Genomic DNA, 20998 nt, shown 5'->3' with positions numbered 1-20998 from the left:
GTTGGTCGAAAAAGGGCTAATTTCAATCAAGTAATTCAAAAAATGTTATTGCTCAAAACATGACTATTTATAGTCAATTCGGTCGAGAAATGTTTTATCGAGTCGGTCGAAACATCGCCATTTCTATCAATTCGGTCGAAATATTGAAACTTTTGATCGATTTGGTCGGAACCTAGCAATTTTTGATCGAGTCAGTCGCAACAAAGCCTTTTTGATTGAGTCGGTCGAAAATTAGCCATTTTTGATCGAGTTGGTCAAAAAATGGCATATTAGGATCAAGTAATTTAAAAAGTGTGATGGGTCAAAGCATGGCTATTTTAGTCAATTCTGTCGAAATATAACGAGTTTTAATCGAGTCGATTGAAACACGGCTGTTTTTCATCCAGTTTGTCGAAACATGGCTTATTTTGATCAAGCCATTCAAACTATAACTATTTTTGATCGAGTCGGTCGAAACATAGCCTTTTTAGTCAATTCGGTCAAAACAGCCGTTTTTGATTGAGTCGGTCGAAATATAATAATTTTTGATAGTTTCAGTAGAAACAAATCTAATTTTATCAATTCGGACGAAATATTGAAATTTTTGATCGACTCGGTCGAAACGAGCCATTTTGATCGGGTCATTTGCAACATAGCAACTTCTGATCTAGTCAGTCGAAACACGGCTGTTTTAATCCAGTCGGTCGAAACATTGCGTATTTTAGTCAAGCCAGTCAAAATATGGCTGTTTTTGATCGAGTGGGTAGAAATAAAGCCTTTTCAGTCAATTCGGTTGAAACAAAACCACTTTCGATCAATTCGGTAGAAGCAAAGTCAATTTTATCAATTCGGACAAAATTTTGAAATTTATGATCGAGTTGGTCGAAACACGGCTGTTTTTAATCCAGTCTGTCGAAACATGGCGTATTTTGATCAAACCATTAAAAACATAATTTTTTTTGATCGAGTCGGTCAAAACATAGCCTTTTTAGTCAATTCGGTCGAAACACAGCCCTTTTTGATCGAGTCAGTCGAAATATATTCATTTTCGATAGTTTCAGTAGAAGCAAATCCAATTTTATCAATTCGGACGAAATATTGAAATTTTTGCTTGACTCGGTCGAAACGAGCCATTTTCGATCGAGTCATTTGCATCATAGCAATTTCTGATCTAGTCAGTCGAAAACACCGCTGTTTTTAATCCAGTCGGTCAAAACATGGCGTATTTTGATTAAGCCATTCAAAACATAACTATTTTTGATCGAGTCGGTCGAAACATAGCTTTTTTTAGTCAATTCGGTCGAAACAGCCGTTTTTGATCGAGTCGGTCGAAACATAATCATTTTTGATAGTTTCAGTAGAAGCAAATCTATTTTTATCAATTCGGACGAAATATTGAAATTTTTGATCGACTCGGTTGAAACGAGCCATTTTTGATCGAGTCATTTGCAACATAGCAATTTCTGATCTAGTCAGTCGAAACACGGCTGTTTTTAATCCAGTCGGTCGATAAAGAATGATACCAAACTCTCTTTTATTTTTTTCTGCGCTTTGTTGAAATGCATTGTATTTTGTTTTCGGCTAAGTTTAGTTTTTCACTGAACGGTTGGTCTGACAGGACTATGGAGTTCAGAGATAAAACACTATTCACGCTCTGACGGCAATCATCTTGACACAAGGTGGAGTCCCCATCAAGGGCGGATTAAGGGGGGCGGGGTCAGACACCCCCTTCCTCAGGAATCGACTCGCTGTCGACCCGCTGTCGACCCACAGGATCCCCCCTTTTCATGCTATTTTAGAACATCCAATTTTGGCTGACCGACAAAAAATGTTTCTGAAAGCGCATTTGGGTTCAGTATACACTAATCTAATTTTGAAGTGGAAAGTACGCCGAAAAAAAAGACGAATTGAATCCGCACAGCTCAAGTGCACTCAGTGCTTACTGGCATTCAATTCAATAATTCAGTGCTGATGGTTGAATAACAAGCAGTGGAAAAAAGTTGTTAAAAATCAAAGGTCTGCCGGTAATTTTGGCGCCGATTTATACTAATTTTGCACTGGAGCGTTCAGAAAAAATCAGTGCCTCAAAACGCGTTTATTGGCGTGTTTTTTTCCAAAAAATTGCCTAAGATGCGGAAGACTCGGTTAAAATGGGGTCTTTATAATAATTTAGGAGAGCTCAGAAAAGCAATTTGGCCAAGTCGGTCGAAGCATAGCTTTTTTTGATTGAGTCGGTTGAAGCACAGCCCTTTTTGATCGAGTTGGTCGAAAAAGGGCTAATTTCAATCAAGTAATTCAAAAAATGTTATTGCTCAAAACATGACTATTTATAGTCAATTCGGTCGAGAAATGTTTTATCGAGTCGGTCGAAACATCGCCATTTCTATCAATTCGGTCGAAATATTGAAACTTTTGATCGATTTGGTCGGAACCTAGCAATTTTTGATCGAGTCAGTCGCAACAAAGCCTTTTTGATTGAGTCGGTCGAAAATTAGCCATTTTTGATCGAGTTGGTCAAAAAATGGCATATTAGGATCAAGTAATTTAAAAAGTGTGATGGGTCAAAGCATGGCTATTTTAGTCAATTCTGTCGAAATATAACGAGTTTTAATCGAGTCGATCGAAACACGGCTGTTTTTCATCCAGTTTGTCGAAACATGGCTTATTTTGATCAAGCCATTCAAACTATAACTATTTTTGATCGAGTCGGTCGAAACATAGCCTTTTTAGTCAATTCGGTCAAAACAGCCGTTTTTTATTGAGTCGGTCGAAATATAATAATTTTTGATAGTTTCAGTAGAAACAAATCTAATTTTATCAATTCGGACGAAATATTGAAATTTTTGATCGACTCGGTCGAAACGAGCCATTTTGATCGGGTCATTTGCAACATAGCAACTTCTGATCTAGTCAGTCGAAACACGGCTGTTTTAATCCAGTCGGTCGAAACATTGCGTATTTTAGTCAAGCCAGTCAAAATATGGCTGTTTTTGATCGAGTGGGTAGAAATAAAGCCTTTTCAGTCAATTCGGTTGAAACAAAACCACTTTCGATCAATTCGGTAGAAGCAAAGTCAATTTTATCAATTCGGACAAAATTTTGAAATTTATGATCGAGTTGGTCGAAACACGGCTGTTTTTAATCCAGTCTGTCGAAACATGGCGTATTTTGATCAAACCATTAAAAACATAATTTTTTTTGATCGAGTCGGTCAAAACATAGCCTTTTTAGTCAATTCGGTCGAAACACAGCCCTTTTTGATCGAGTCAGTCGAAATATATTCATTTTCGATAGTTTCAGTAGAAGCAAATCCAATTTTATCAATTCGGACGAAATATTGAAATTTTTGCTTGACTCGGTCGAAACGAGCCATTTTCGATCGAGTCATTTGCATCATAGCAATTTCTGATCTAGTCAGTCGAAAACACCGCTGTTTTTAATCCAGTCGGTCAAAACATGGCGTATTTTGATTAAGCCATTCAAAACATAACTATTTTTGATCGAGTCGGTCGAAACATAGCTTTTTTTAGTCAATTCGGTCGAAACAGCCGTTTTTGATCGAGTCGGTCGAAACATAATCATTTTTGATAGTTTCAGTAGAAGCAAATCTATTTTTATCAATTCGGACGAAATATTGAAATTTTTGATCGACTCGGTCGAAACGAGCCATTTTGATCGGGTCATTTGCAACATAGCAACTTCTGATCTAGTCAGTCGAAACACGGCTGTTTTAATCCAGTCGGTCGAAACATTGCGTATTTTAGTCAAGCCAGTCAAAATATGGCTGTTTTTGATCGAGTGGGTAGAAATAAAGCCTTTTCAGTCAATTCGGTTGAAACAAAACCACTTTCGATCAATTCGGTAGAAGCAAAGTCAATTTTATCAATTCGGACAAAATTTTGAAATTTATGATCGAGTTGGTCGAAACACGGCTGTTTTTAATCCAGTCTGTCGAAACATGGCGTATTTTGATCAAACCATTAAAAACATAATTTTTTTTGATCGAGTCGGTCAAAACATAGCCTTTTTAGTCAATTCGGTCGAAACACAGCCCTTTTTGATCGAGTCAGTCGAAATATATTCATTTTCGATAGTTTCAGTAGAAGCAAATCCAATTTTATCAATTCGGACGAAATATTGAAATTTTTGCTTGACTCGGTCGAAACGAGCCATTTTCGATCGAGTCATTTGCATCATAGCAATTTCTGATCTAGTCAGTCGAAAACACCGCTGTTTTTAATCCAGTCGGTCAAAACATGGCGTATTTTGATTAAGCCATTCAAAACATAACTATTTTTGATCGAGTCGGTCGAAACATAGCTTTTTTTAGTCAATTCGGTCGAAACAGCCGTTTTTGATCGAGTCGGTCGAAACATAATCATTTTTGATAGTTTCAGTAGAAGCAAATCTATTTTTATCAATTCGGACGAAATATTGAAATTTTTGATCGACTCGGTCGAAACGAGCCATTTTTGATCGAGTCATTTGCAACATAGCAATTTCTGATCTAGTCAGTCGAAACACGGCTGTTTTTAATCCAGTCGGTCGAAACATATCGTATTTTGATCAAGCCATTCAAAAAATAACTATTTTTATCAAGTCTGTCGAAACATAGCCGTTTTATTAGTTCGACTAAAACGTTGAATTTTATCATTGAGTCGGTCGAAAGATGGCCATTGTTCGTTTATTCGATCGAAACCTAGCCCTTTTCATTAATTCGGTCAAAATTTTGGAATTTTTGATCGATTTGGTAGGAACCTAGCAATTTTTGATCGAGTCAGTTGCAACATAGGCCTTTTGATTGAGTCGGTCGATACATATCCATATTTGATCGAGTTGGTCAAAACATAGCCTTTTTTGATCGATTCGGTAGATGCAAAGCCAGTTTTATCAATTCAGACGAAATATTGAAATTTTTGATCGACTCGGTCGAAACGAGCCATTTTTGATCGAGTCATTTGCAACATAGCAATTTCTGATCTAGTCGGTCGAAACACGGCTGTTTTAAATCCAGTCGGTCAAAACATTGCGTATTTTGATCAAGCCAGTCAAAATATGGCTGTTTTTGATCATGTGGGTCGAAAAATAGCCTTTTCAGTCAATTCGGTTGAAACGAAACCACTTTCGATCAATTCGGTAGAAGCAAAGCCAATTTTATCAATTCGGACAAAGTTTTGAAATTTTTGATCAAGTCGGTCGAAACACGGCTGTTTTTAATCCAGTCTGTCGAAAAATGGCATATTTTGATCAAGCCTTTCAAAATATAATTATTTTTGATCGAGTCGGTCAAAACATAGCCTTTTTAGTCAATTCGGTCCAAACTCAGCCGTTTTTGATCGAAGCGGTCGAAGTATAATCATTTTTGATAGTTTCAGTAGAAGCAAATCCAATTTTATCAATTCGGATGAAATATTGAAATTTTCGATCGACTCGGTCGAAACGAGCCATTTTGATAGAGTCATTTGCATCATAGCAATTTCTGATCTAGTCAGTCGAAAATACTGCTGTTTTTGATCCAGTCGGTCGAAACATAGCCGTTTTATTAGTTCGATCAAAACGTTGAATTTTATCATCGAGTCGGTCGAAAGATGGCCATTGTTCTTTTATTCGATCGAAGCCTAGCCCTTTTCAGTAATTCGGTCGAAACTTTGAAACTTGTGATCGATTCGGTTGGAACCTAGCAATTTTTGATCGTGTCAGTCGCAACATAGACCTTTTGATTGAGTCGGTCAAAACATTTCCATATTTGATCGAGTTGGTCAAAACATAGCTTTTTTTGATCGATTCGGTAGAAGCAAAGCCAATTTCATCAATTCAGACAAAATATTGGAACTTTTGATCGAGCCCGTCGAAACGAGCCTTTTTTGATGGAGTTGATTGCAACATAGCAATTTTTAATCAAGTCAGTCGAAATTTTTTTGATCTCGTCGGTCAAAACATGGCGTATTTTGATCAAGCCAGTCAAAATATCATTTCGGTCGGAGCATAGCATTTTTATGAGTTCGATCAAAAAGTTGAACTTTATTATCGAGTCGGTCGAAAGATAGCCAATTTCGATTGATTCGATCGAAGTCTAACACTTTTTCGTAAATTTGGTTGAAATATTGAAATCACTCCAATCCAAACATGGCCAATTCTGTATCAAGCCGGATAACAGATAACCAATATTGATCAAGTCATTCAAAACATGTTATTTTTGATAGATTCAGTCAAAACATGAATATTCTTGGTCGAGTTGGTCTAAACATAGCCCTTTTTTGTTGGAATCAGTCGCAACATAGCCATTTTTGATTGAGTGTAGTCCTACTACAAAGAAGAAGTTTAAAAAAACTTGAAATTCTTAATCACAACAACTACGGAAGCATTCAAAAAATAGACGAAAGTGAGAAAAACGAAAGACAGCAGCTACTTCCTGGTTTTACTGATGAACACTATTTAACCGTTCAAGATCGCAGCTTTTTTGCACTGCCACTACGAATGGGAGAATTAGAATTTCGTAGTTATTTTCCAGCAACTATGAGTGTTTACGAGCCATTTGTGATCCATTAGAAAACAGTGATCCAGAAGAAGCTGAAACGGAACAAACGCCGATAAGTAGGAGCATCAAAACTGAGAGGCAGAACATCACTTTCTCGAAAAAGGCTTAAGTTATGGAAAAATGCTCATCAGAAAAAAACTAGCATCACATCGAGAGCATCGAACTGGTTAAGAGTGCTACCCCTAAAAAAGTACAGTTTTTCTCTCAACAAATCAGAGTTTAAAGATGGTGTACATCTGAGATATGGATGGGAACCACCGAACACTCCACATACATGAGCATATGGACAACTGTTTATACCATCCCATCCTCTACACTGTCCCAAAGGTGAATACACTCACCTAAGACAATTAAGTTTGTGACACCATTGAGACGCTCCTGGACGAAGTGAAGGATCAACCCAACACGTGCATTCTCCGATTAGAACAAGGGTTGAGTACAAATTAAATTAAATACTCGAATTAACTATAAATGCTTCAATATTTGTACTCAAAGTTGATCTCGCAGACTTATGTAATAGTTACAGGAAATTAGTCTTGAAAAGGTGCATTGATGAAGACTTTATTAACCAATTGCTTGCACTGAAGGTTCAATTATTTTTATGATCCACCCGGGTTGCCCAGTTTCTAACCTTGATCTGGTTAAAAATTGATTTTACCCAGGTTACGGATTTTCGTACATTTTTCAGCTTTGTCTGACACTATAAAAAGTTAAGTTTTATCCCACCTGTCAACGAGTTTGCATGATTTTCAAAATTATTTATTGCGCTGACAGCTCTCATACTCTCATACAAATTGACCATGACCTTTGCCAAACTAGTTCAAGTTATGATCTTTACAATTTACTAACAAGGAAACTTCCGTTTCCCTATATTATTCGCCTCCTTGAAATTAGAGTCTTCCACTGACGACGAAGCATTTATGGCGGGTGTTTTTGCAAATCAGTTGGTCCTCATGATACATTTTACCCATTTTAGCACGATATAAGGGACTGTATTTATGGAGTAAATCAACAAATTTGTCAAAAAGACAAACTTCCATTTTAAGTAATCATTTTATGGCGCGAAACATCTGTTGCGGCTTTTAGGCCTCTTTCATTGTAAACTTTATTCGCCTCTGGATCCATGAGAATATTTCGGGTTTCAACCAGCACTTGAAGAAGTTATCTAATTCGAGAGCTTAAATTTTCAATTTGTAGCCTTCAATGGCTCCCTCCATTTGCAGGAGTTTCTTTATCCCGTTGTTAGCCTCACTTTGAGAGATTGTCAATTGCTCCCTGAATTGCAGATTTGCTGGGCAGCCAAAACGTGAAATCCAATTATCTACCAATGCCTTAGCTACGGTCTTTGTTTTTTGTTGTTGACGTGGTGCCGCTTTGTGTCACTTTGAGAATTGATCTCCGATTAGAAGAGCATACTTGAATCCTTCTGATTCCGGTTATGGTCCCATGATACCCACCGCTACCTACAAAAATGGATGTTTATGTTTCTGACTAGGTTTCTTCTTTGCATTTTCCACAGCTACTAACCCAATTTTTACTATTCCTACTCATTCCAGGCCAGTAAAACCTTTCCTGAGTACGCTGAAAAGTCTTTTCGTAACCAAAATGACCAGACAAATCATGTAGCAAAACGAGCATTTCCTCCATGAACACTGGATCCACAACAATTTGGACTACAATGTACTTTTCTATGGTCAGTTTCTTTGTTTTTAGTAAGTCGTTTCTAGACGCAATTTTTCAAAATCTATTCAAATTTTGCGAAAAGTCTTTGAGAATCCACTCATTTGCTTTTTCTCTGGCCTCTCCTTGTTTTGCATCCAGCTCCTTGCCGTTTTTCTTTCATAATATTTCAGTTGAATTGTTTGTAGTTCCAAATTAGGAATTTTCAGGGCTTGTTTCCAGATATTGTTCGAAACATCTGTTGTTTTTCCTGTTTGATTAACCATCTCCTCAGTGGTAGTTGGAACCCTTGATAAGCAGTCTGCATGTGGAATTTTTTTCCCGTTTCGTACTTGGTTTCGAATTTGAACTGCTTTAGTTTTTCCAATCATCTAGCTATCATACCGTCTGGCTCATTGAGGCTATAAAGCCATGTTAAGGCTCTGTGATCCGTAACTATTAAGAATTTTCGTACCATTAGATAGTTCGGAAATATTGGGTAAAATGTACGATTGCATATAGTTCCTTGTTGGTTGCGGAGTATTTTTGTTGTCCTTTATTCAGCGTTTTGCTGGCGTACGCACTTACTCGATCTGTGTCTTGCTGCTTTTGTGTCGATATGGCTCCTATCCCAATTATTGAAGCATCCGTTTTTGGGGTTTACTCATCTTCATCATTCGGATATCTCAGTATTGATGCTTGCTGCAGTTTTTATTAGTTCCTTCAATGCTTCTTTGCAAGCTTCAATAGGAGACAATTTTTCGCTCTGATTAAGAAGTTTGTAAAGTGGTTCCGTTCTCTTTGCAAACATTTCAAATTTCAATAAACTTTCGGTAGAACCCAATGAGTCCTAATACCGCCCGCAGTTGTTTGATATTGTGAGGATCTTTCATGTGTTTGATTTCGTTTATAGTTTTAGGATCGGTTTTTACGCTCTTGTTTGACAAAATTTGTCCGAGAAATTAATTTTTTTTTGAAAAATCTGCCTCTCTAGATGTTCTTCCAACTTTCTACCAAAAAATATAATGCCGTCTAGGTACACCTAAGCGTATGATAACCCACTTAGTATTAACTCCATTAAGCTTTGTAGTCTATTCCACTTATAAAGACCCATCGGCATTATAAGGGCAATAAGATTCTGCGAATTTTCATCTAGCGCCATTTGAAAATAACCAGAAGTTAAATCAAAGTAGAAAAAGATTATGTTAACATCCAATGAGTCGATGACATCACTTATCATTGGTAGGGGCCAGCTTGTCTTTTCGATGTGATTGATCAGTCCTCTGTAATCAACTACTAATCTGTGGGATCCGTCTTTTTCTTAACCAATATGGATGGGGCCGAACTCGAGTGAGTTGTTTCAACTAGGTCGCCTTTTTCTAAATAATCCTTGATCTTTTCCATGGCTTTTCGCTTTTCAAAAAACGCAATTCGGTATGCCCGCCGAAATGGCTTTGCATCAGCGCTTAACTTTTTTTTATGTTTGATCTTAACCGAAAACCCTAAGTCCTTTGAGCTGCGTGAAAAGCCCTGTTATGTTTATCAGCTATTATTCGTACTTTTTTGCTTTTCTTCAGATGGCAATTGAGCATCGGCCAGAGTAGCGTGTTTGCTTATTTCAACGAGCTCCTGATTCTGCGGTCGTTCCTTGCTACTACAGAGTCCGTTGACTTGAATCTGATTTCTCAAGGTATAATGAGCAATTTTGCTGTCATGTTATATTTTAATAGCTTCATTTCGCATATTCAGTACCTTCAGGAAATTTTTTCCCTTGCTTACACTAACCAGTGAATCAGCTACCAGTAGTCCGGATTTTCTTCGAATTCCTGTATGATTTTAATTAAACCTTCTGGGTTATTGAAAATTGTGCCGTTTCCATCCTTGATGACGATTTCTACTAGTTTTCCTGCCTTCTGGGGATTCTTGCTTTCTTATCGGCTATTGCAAAGATTCGGACAACGGTCGCTGTTTTTGCTGATACAGGTAGCGCTGTCCGATGTTTCGTACTGTATAGCAATTGTTCGCCAAGGTTTAGAATACATTTTTGACTGATCATGAAATCCAAATCAAGAAGGTAGGGTAAGCAGTTATCCGCCGTTAATTAAAACTCTTGGGCGAACTATCCGGATTTGGGTTTCTTTTTGATTTCGATATCGACACGAATCTTTTGGTGGCTGTTGTCTCTTCGAACTTCCTTGCTCTGGGCATTATTTTGATTATCAACCAACATCTATTTAACTAGTCTAGTCCTCGAGTCTGTTGGTATTTCTGTATTATCCCTCCACATGGTCGCTTTTCGTGGTATAAGTTCTTTTACCTCAATTATAACTCAGGCTTCCAGGTGAAATGCCTCTCTAAGGCGTTCGCGATGTTCATGTCCTTGTCCCCAATTGTCTTGCAAAATTCATTAAACTTGGCTGTGGTAGATCCCTTCGAGAAACCATCGATGCATTGGTGATCCCGTTTATCCTGGGACTCATCTGGGTACGCTTTCAGTGCCAATTGCTGTAAATCTGTTAATTTTTCTTTTGCCTGCTGCACGCGACGCTTTATCCATCCGCGGAAGACTACCGGATTTTCACTGTGATGTCTTCGAAAAGCTTTAACGGTCTCATCATAGCTATTTCTAGTAGCCTCTGGGAGGGTACGGTAAAATTCGAATGCAGATTTCAGCAATCTTAACCAAAATAATGCGGCCGTTCATCAGTTTTGGCTCCACCTACAGTAAAGTTTCAGTTTTGCAGTTCGACTAGTAGCTCAAAGTATGTTGAATAGCTTTCAAAATCGTTAGAACCGGTGAATCTGGGATACCGAACTTGGCGTTGCCATACCTAACTTCACTCTACTTAATTATATATCAAGTTATCCTGTATTTGGAAATTTTCCATATTTTTGACAAATTAATTGACAATTTACAAACCAAATCAGCAAAAAAATTTAAGGTCAACGAACTTATTCTCGAGTTTTCCTGGTTTTCTTTTTTCAACTTGATTTTAACGTGATTTAAGTTTTATCTGATTTTTAATGTTTTCCTGACATGCTCGACAATTTATGAAATTTTTCTTTCACCCACTTGTTCTTTCTGACTCTTGTTGTTTTTTATGTCGCCACTGTAGGATTTAGCTTGACACGAGCTTTCTTGAAATAGAACAAGGATTGAGTATAAATTAAGTTGAAAACTCTTAATACCTTTAACGTCTTTAATATTAGGTTGATCTCGCAAACTTATGTGATAGTTACAGGAGTTAAGATTTGAAAAAGTTTATCAAGTAAGGATTTATTGACCTACTGATTGATCTGATTGATAGTTACAGGACTTTAGTATTGAAAAGGTTCATCAAGGAAGAGTTTTTCAATCAACTGATTGCTCTGTTTAATTATTTTGATGTTTCCGGGTTGCCCCGTTTCTATCCTGAATCTGGGTAAATATTGATTGTACTAAGATTACGGAGCGAAGTTTCCTCCCTACTGTCAAGGCGTTTGCAAGATGGTCAAAATAGTTAATGCGTTGACAGTTCTCAGAAATCATAAGTTAACAATGAACTTTGCCAAACTAGTTCAAGTTGTGATCTTTTTAATTTACTAACAAGAAAGCTTCCGGTTCTCTACATAAAAAAGCCATGATGATGAGATAGATCCAAAAACTCTATCGTTGGAAGGTGACAGCTTTCAGATCAAATAAATCATAACCGAGGAGGACGCTCGACTTCAAATTAAAGCAAATGGACTCTCAGAAGGCCAATTCAGCCAAAATCATTCAACCCCTGATTTAAATCCTGCCCCGAACTATATCTGACGCCTACAATTATCATGAGAGTGTCAGAACATCAAATTACCTACAAAATCAGTGGATGTGGAACAAAGCAGCTTTGTTCCAATAATTTTTGAGAGCACTGGAGGAGCAGCATCAGGCTCTAGAAAAACCGTCCAGAAACTAGCAGAGAAATTAAACGAAAAATAGGAACGAATCGTACTCCGACACAAAAAACATTGAAATAACCAAAATAGGTTTCGCATTTCTGAGTAGTGCAATCCTCTGCCTCATGGGGTGCAACAAACTTAAAAATACATAACAATTGGACATTTCCATCAGTGCTATATTCGAAGCGGGTTGATTTTAGTTGAAAGTTCTTTGGTTGCATTAAAATTCATTTGAGCAAGTCATAACATTTTGAAGTTTTGCCGATGTATTTATATATCGGCAAAATGTTATATTTAGCCCAATTGTTGTGATAAATTATTTAATTAGTTTCATGTGATATGGTACTCTCATAAAGGTACGCTTGTAAGAACGCCCGGAACGGGATTTTAGAGATAAGCTAGTCACGTAGCTCTTCGATACTCCCCTTCTACCCGGACACTCCCGTCGCAACCTCCGCCCATGAAAAACCAGGTTGTAATTACTTTCATTTCGTTTTTGTTATTTGTTTTTAAAATCGATTTTTCTACAAGACATTTTGCAATCTATTTTTTCTCCTATTTTGCCTCATTTGTATCCTGTTACTGCCGTGCCGAAGTATAGGCCAAAGTGGCTACCCAACTGAATCAGGAAACTGTTAAAAAGAACCTCAAGGACTAAGTACTGCAACCTCAAAATGTCGGAGCCACTGTTCACCTGTACAGAGGTGCAAAGCTAGCCGACCTTGCCGCTACTGTCTCGCGCTTACCCTCGCAGAAACTGAACTGGCAAATAATGACATTATAAACAGAAAATTTGGTGCTCTAAATATTTCGTTCTTTCGCCTTACAAATAAAATTTACCACTGAAGAATCTGAATTGTTTCCCTCAACCTAAACGTTAATTTTAGTGCAACTATAATTTGTAGAGATGGTGTTCACTTTTCTTTCTATAGTAAAAATTTATTGCTCGCTCAGCCAACTTGTATATTTTCAACAAAACTTTACCCTCCTCGCTGCCACATTATGGCCGATCAAACGCATTGCCATATTTGCAAAGGCCACCTCCGAAAAGGATGCATATAGTGGGTCATTTGCAAAGCAGACATCCATGTCTCATGTAGCGGGCTTTAGAGCAGCAAATTTTATTACGATTGGTTCTCCTGGATACAATGCTTCCTCGAGAATTTTGCAAAAGGGTCCAATTCCACCAACAGACCAACAAGCACCGCCTCCATAACAACTCAAGAAGAAAAATCACCGGAAACACCCTAAACAAACGTACTGCCCAACGCAACACAATCCATCGCCCCCAGCAATCACTAGAGTCCCCTCCGACCCCTGGAAGCTTATCGACCAAGAACTTGACAACAAAATAAACGACATATATGAAAAATTCGACTGGAAAACGCGCTTCAATGATCTAAGCAAGAACAAGTCCGGTTTCCAATTTATTGAACTACTGAACCAGCAGCTGTTTTTATTAGTAGAAAAAACACCAAATTCTAACGTCGCAATGAAAACAGCATTGATTCTCCCACAACGGCTGCTCTCCAAAGCTAAATCAGAAACAAACAGATCAAATTTCAAAACTCTGAGCCGCCGCATAATTTTATACAAGCAAGGCCCATTAGACGAACTTTTTTCTGAAACGAAAGCTCTCCAAATTAGACATCCAAACCAGAAGAAGTGCAAATTCAACGAGGAGGTTAAGCAATTCGATAAACTAATGAGTACAGGCAAAACATTTACTGCCTTTCAGACCAGAAAACAAAATGAGTACTTCCGCTAGACGAAGTCCTTGAAGGAAAAACATTCCTTAGTATCCTGAAAGAAAATCACCCCCAAGCCAAAACAGCGAACACTATCTATATAACTGAATTAAGTGAACACACAATGCCATGCAAACCCTCTAAGTTCGAACAAGTTAAAGCCAAGACAGTTCAAAAACAACCCTGAAAATGCAGGGAAGCCACTGCCTTTCTGTTCTAGATGCGTGCGAATGGTGAAGGATATTAACTCACTTCAACCAGGCATCCCTTGAGCTTTGCAAAACAATTGCAAAGCTACCCTATACACCCTATACAATAGCAAGTAAAGTTCTTCCCCATGAAAACCTAATGGCGTACAACTCGTGTCGTCTGATACCTCTAGATTGAAATCCAAAGGTGAGGCTCAATTGTTGGGGCGATGTTTTGAGACGAATAATTGGCAAAACAATCAACCAATGTATGAAATCAGACCTTTAAACTCTCAAAAAAATTCCAATTCTGCTTAGGCCAGAAGGGTAGAATCGACTGTGCTATCCACAGCTTGATGAACCAGTTTGAGAAATCGGAAATGGACGCCATACTACTTTTTGATGCAGAAAATGACTTCAAAACGTTCAATAGAGAATTTTCTCCAAAAAATGTCGGAATCTTTTATCCGGCACTACATCATGCGCTGGCCAAATTATATAAATATCCCTCAATTTTATATGTCAATAATACGTTTTTGACGTCTACCGAAGGTGATCCCCTCGCAATGGCTATGTACGGAATTGGGATAATCCCACCGATCGAGCTCCTATAAAAACCAAGTGTCACTCAAATTTGGTTCGCAGATCACAGAAGCGCTGGAGGTGATCTTAGGAGTCTCCGCGCAATACTGGACAACCTGGATGTGCCAGGAAAGGCTTTCGGATACAATGTGGAGCCTTCCAAGTGTCAACTCATAGAAAAGGAAAACCGTCGGGAAAGCGCCATAAGGTATACAAAAGCACAAATATTACAGTGGTAGACGGTTTTAGAGACCTTGGATCAGTTATAGGAACACCATCAGCATGCGATAAATAAATGGAAAGCGAAATTTAAAAGAAAACTACCCCAACTGGAAAGCTTTCCAAAATAGCTGAAACATCACCACAAAATGCAGACTCCTGCTACACAAATTCAAAACAAATTAAGGTATTAATCAGAACAACTCGGGAAGCATATATAAAAAAAAGGATGAAATTGATAAAAACGTAAGACAGCAGCTACTTCCTAGTATTACTGGTAAAAACCATATAACCGATGAAGATCGCAGCATTTTTCCACTACCACTAGAATGGGAGGATTAGAACTCCTCAGTAACACGAACTTTTCCAGAAATTGTGAGTGATGCCGAGCCATTTGTGGTCCCAAAGAAAGTTGTGATCCAGAAATGGCTGAAACGGATCAAACCCTGATATAAAAACATCAAGACTGAGATACAGAACATCACACTCTCATAAAAGTTGCTAACATTATGGAAAAATTTGTCATCAGAAAAGAAGCTGACAATAAATCTAGCGTCAAAGAAAAGAGAATCGAATTGGATAATCTTGCTACCCTTAGAAAAGTACAAGTTTTCCCTCAACAAGTCAGAGTTTAATGATGCCTTACATCTGAAATCTGAATGGGAACGACCAAACACTTCACATACATGCCCTTGTGGACAACCATTTACATTGACCAACTCTCTAGACTGTCCCAATTTATGATAAACCCGCCTAAGACATATTGAATTTCGCAAAACCTTTACGACACTCCTGGACGAAGTATGCCATGATGTTGAAATAGAGCCAAAACTTCAATCGTTTGAAGGTTCAGAACAGAACAACCACTAATGAAGGTGACGCTCGATTTGACATGAAGGCAAATGGACTCTGGGGACGCCGATTCAGCGGAATTTTTTTCGATGCAAAGTTTTTCAACCCCCATGCTTAATCCTGTCCTGAAACTGCATCTGACGCCTACAAATATCTTGAGAGTATATAAGAAATTTAAAATGTTAATTCAAACGTTTTCGCACATTTTGTGCATCATCAGGACTAAAACTTTTTACAATATTTACAAAATGATCAAAGATCTGAAAAACGAGAAACATGTCTAAAAAGGCTCTAAAATTTTTTAACCTATCAAATTTAAACAACTGTAATTTTTTAATACAATTAGGTAATCATGAATAATATTTTCCTGTAAATTTCTGAGATTTTTTAGTTTTTTGTTCTTTCATGGTTATAAAATTTCGATTTGGGAATACTTTTGATTCTGACATGTCACTTTTTTTTTAACTTTCAGCCATGTTATACATAGACTATAATTTTAGTGTTAATTGCCGGCTCCTGAATTCATCGTGTGTGTTGTTTTTCGGCCTCTCCCTCCAAATATGCAAAACCTCTAGTGTCAGTAGCTTATGAGTGTTGGCTGTTTGTTCTATAATCTCTGACTTCAGCTTAGCATCCAAAATTTTTACAAAAAAAAAATTCTGGATGTAGAACAAAGCAGCTTTGTCCAAAAATTTTTGCATGTACCGGAGGAGCAGCACCAGACTATACAGAAACCGCCAGGAACGTAGCAAAGAAACTAAGCGAAAAACGGAACGAATCATAATCGGACACAATAAATTTTATAAGAACAAAAATAAGTCTTGCACTTCTGAGGAGTGCAATCCTCTGACTCTGGGGGGTGCGAATAACTTATGCAAAAAATGCATCCAATTTAGACAATTTTATCTCTGCTATAATTGAGGAGGGTAGATTTTATTTTACAATTCTTGGATGCATTAAAATCGACTTTTTTAATCATAAATTTTTGCCGATGTTTTTTATAGCGTTGGTACGGCCATATCCAACCTGTGCTTTTACCGTCGCATGGAGGAAGGGTCCATTTTAATTGACTCCCACCTTTTTTTCATAAAGTACCATCAAAAACGGTTGTCTTCTTTACAGCTGTCGTCTTAATTGCCGGACTCTATTTTTTGTCAAATTCTGAAAATTGTCAAAACGAAGAAAACCCAAGATTAAAAAGGATGCAGATTTGAAGTATATCATGAGGTCAGTGACAGTTGGGAACAATATTTATAAAAAAATATATCCTCAGATGAATTATTGGCCTTATCAGACTAGAAAAAAAACTGGTAGTTGCTTGCAAACAAGTTAGATCTTAGTGGACAAATCTAAACGCAAGTTTAGTTGTGTATACTCTCTAAAACTATTTTAGGGAAACAGTACTCGGAATTTATTCTAAAAATTCAGAAAAATAGGACAACCAATTATGAAAGTTTCAGTACTGGTTTTCTAGGAGTTTTCCATATTTTCTAGGCTTTTGAAAACGCTAACTTCCATTTTCTGCTGTATGTGCTCCCGTCGGTGTGAATTCTTTGAGGGATGGCAAGCATGTTTTCAATTTTTTGTTGTAAAAATTATTTGTCCCCTGGATATTAGCCGAACCTTTACAGCTAACAGTTGAGATGGATTGCCTCGATATTGCATTGTAAGAAGGGGTGTTGAGTCTTTCAACCATTTATCATTTCTCGGTTCTGATAACTTCACCTCTAAATTTTTCTTTCCCTCAATGATCTTGTTAAGAGTTTTAAACACTACCCTGTCAGACCAATTTTTCGGATATTGATTTTCAATCCATTGCTTCCGTTTTTTTTCCAATGCCTGGTCAAAATCTTCCCATGTTGAGGTACGTCTGAAAACGCTATGAACCGTCCCTTCAATAACGTTTTTTTTTTTGTACTGCAAAGGTGCGCAGCCTCTGAAATTTAGAATGGTGCCGGTATCAGTGGGTTTTTGGTACCAACCACATGTGACCTTTTTTGCTGAATCCACGTTGACATTTAAGTTCAAAAAGGCCAAATTACCGTTACTATCAAGTTCTTCTATGGTGAACTGCAAGTTTGGATGCAACTTATTCGCAGCCTCGAGAACTACCCCAGGATCGCCCTTTACCTTTCTAACTATGTCGTCCACATATCTTAGAAAAACTTTAGCACCATTCACAGTCAGATCTGTTTCCTGTTGATTTTTACAAGTCATGCAATACCATACTTATTCAGCGATGTCTCTGTATTAGGATTCCGATATGTTACCACGCCCTAAGTGGTACCAGATCAATCAAATTTCGCATTCTACCCCTTTTGTCCGATATGTCACCTTTTTCTGACATCTAGGGCACACTTCCTTGTTACCCTCACTTAGCACAGTCATTTTTGGTACTTCTTTCTTTAATGCAGGTTCGTATTCTTTGAGCCACAAGTTGGCCAATTTTACTGCAAGGGAGGCGCCCATTGCTAAACCGTCTTTTTGTACATACCACAAACCATTGCATTTAAAGTGTACCTTACTCACTGCCAAATTCAGTAGTTTTTTCATAGTCTTGCGAAATGTTTCCGGAGGGTTGACTTGCTCATTTAATCTCCTCAGGGCTATTTGAACCGCTTCCTTGAGCGGGACATTAGTATACAAACTCTTTACATCAAGGGAGATTATACTCTCGTCAGAGTCCAACTCAGTTTTCTCCAAGATCTCCCTGGCCATTTGAGTGTTCGTTTCTATGTATACCCCCTCATTTTCATCAAAGTACTTTGCCAATGTTTTATTCATAGTGATATGAGCTACCAGGTGAAGAAAGGACGGGACGAAGTGGTGTGCCTAGTTTGTGTACTTTTGCTAATCCATACAGCCTAGCCGGCTGCGCTCCCGTAAATCTCAATCTACTATACAGCGTTTCGCTAATCTCGTCCTTCTTTTTCATGGCGAGTAATTCTTTGTTTGTGTCTTTTTCGATTTTTATAATCACGCTGTCTGCCAGATTCTTCCTCTCACTAAATTGTTCTGCCTGTAATAAATCTTTCAGTTTTTTCTCAAACGTCTCTTTTTTCATCACACAAAAGTTCACCCCCTTATCAAATGGCACTGCCAGAGGTTCGTTGTCCTTCAAATACTTTCTGGCTTTTTCAACACCTTTGTCAGAGGGGGTCTGTTTCACATTCTTAGCATTTCTTTTTGCAGCTGTTTCAATCTCACATAATTTTTCTCCGGGTATTCTATTTAATTTCAGTTCAGACAAAAAACTATCAATGTCAGCAAGGAAGTGAATTTCATTGAATTTGTCTCGTGCCGGATGTTTTGGTCCAAAAGTTAAGAATTCCCGCACCCAAAGCGGCAACATCACTTCATCTTAAATTCTAACTGACCTTTCATCCATTTTTTTTTAATGGTCTAGCCTGTCTTTCCAATTTTTTTTGCAAGCTTTCTCTTGTGTCGGCTTATCAAGTTATTGAAACTACACCTTGCTAGCCGGTTCAGATAGAATATTACCGAAGGCCACCACTTCTCATCTATACCCCTTCTCACTACCTCTCTTGCTTTTACTAGGTTACCCGATGCCTTGGCCCTATCCGCATTTGCTTGGCTTATCTCAGATCTCAAGAGTCTCAGTTGGAAACTATGCACCACTTGATCCGAAAAAAACATCGTTATCAGGCACGCGAAACTGTAAAAAATCTGGTATAATGTCGTTATTGAGAAATTTTCTCAGAAATTTAATTCTCAGGAAACTGCTATTAAATTTATTAAAATGTTTCAATTAATCTAATACAAGTTTCCAAGTGAGTTTTCTTTTCAGGAACAATCTAAGGAGTGATGGTGGCAGCAAAATTGCGGTCATCTGTTCTTTGCAGGCCACAAGCACTTAAACTCATGTGAAACTCAGCAAAGAAAAGGACCCCAGCCAACACCTCCGCTCTCCGCGCCTTTGCCCTGCGGCGTCCCTGCGATGGTTTCTTGGTCTGGGCCCGTACCCTTGAGAAAATGCCTGGCAGGTTGTCTCAATGGGACAGCACCACCTGTAGTGACTTCAACTCCAATTCACTTGACTGGTGCAATTGAAGATACTCTCTGAGGACCGCAGGATTCTGTCTCTTCCTTCTAGAGATGAGGCTACCAGTTAAAAATTTTAAATTTTTTATTAATTATATAATTACCGAATACACAACAAACACCGAATACAAAACAAACAACAAATGTGGGATGAACCATTGAGGATTGAAAAGAGAGGGGGAATGCACTAACAGCAAGGGAACAAAGGAGCACCAGAATTGGGAAGGCAAAAACGTAATAAACTGCACAAGACTAGATGGCTACCAGTTGCTTTTACAACAATTATCTCTGTCTTCCGCAAATCCTCAAAATTATCGGGAGTGCCCGTTCTCCTGCGGTAGACACTGCCACTAATTTGTCTTCGCTTCGATTGTAAATACACCAGTAGTTCATCAAGTGGGCACGGTGTATAACTGTTCGTGGGATGGCAGGATATGCTGTTGTTCAGCACGTCGTGCCAGATAATAATCTGCTTACTGGCCACACGATGCAGTTCCAATAACACTCGTAAATCCTTTCCCCTCTTCAAGGTATTGGGGTTCAAAGACAGGCCGGGGACTGCGTAGACCTTCTGCTGCGTCTCTTCGTTCCTCTTGCTCAAGATCTTTCAGGCTGTGATAAAGGAAGCTGACAGCTACAATCATCGCCATTTTAACTCAAACACTACTGACATTATGAACAAAAAGTGGTAGAAAAATTCTGTACAATTAGAGAAAAAAAATTTCGACATATGATTGTTTTCCTTGAAGGAATTCAACAGTTTGCTTATAGCTTATCGCTAAAAAGGTTTAGTATTTAACAAAAAAGGTTATAAGAAACTTAAAATGTTAATTCGAACGTTTTCGCACATTTTGTTCATCATCAGAATAAAAATTTTAAAAAATATTTACGAAACGATCAAAGATCTGAAAAATGTCTAAAAAGGCTCTAAAACTTTTTAACCAATCAGATTTAAACAACTGTAAATACATAATAAAATTACGTAATCATGAACAAGATTTTCTTGTAAATTTCTGAGATTTTTTAGTTTTTTTGTTCTTTCATGGTTTGTAACATTCGCCCGGAAGATACATATCGACGGATAACAAAACTAAGTCTTAAGACGACTGGCTAGCGTCTAAACAGAGCTTTGCATGTTTTTCACCGTCTCTACCAAGCCAGTACTTTTCGGTGGTCTTTCTTACACCTATAAAAACATACATGTAACATTCGCCCGGAAGATACATATCGACGGATAACAAAACTAAGTC

Source organism: Symsagittifera roscoffensis, chromosome 5, assembly GCF_963678635.1.
Source record: "Symsagittifera roscoffensis chromosome 5, txSymRosc1.1, whole genome shotgun sequence".
NCBI classification, from domain to species: domain Eukaryota; kingdom Metazoa; phylum Xenacoelomorpha; order Acoela; family Convolutidae; genus Symsagittifera; species Symsagittifera roscoffensis.
The sequence above is the reverse complement of the archived record's forward strand: the minus strand, read 5'-3'. Positions refer to the sequence as shown.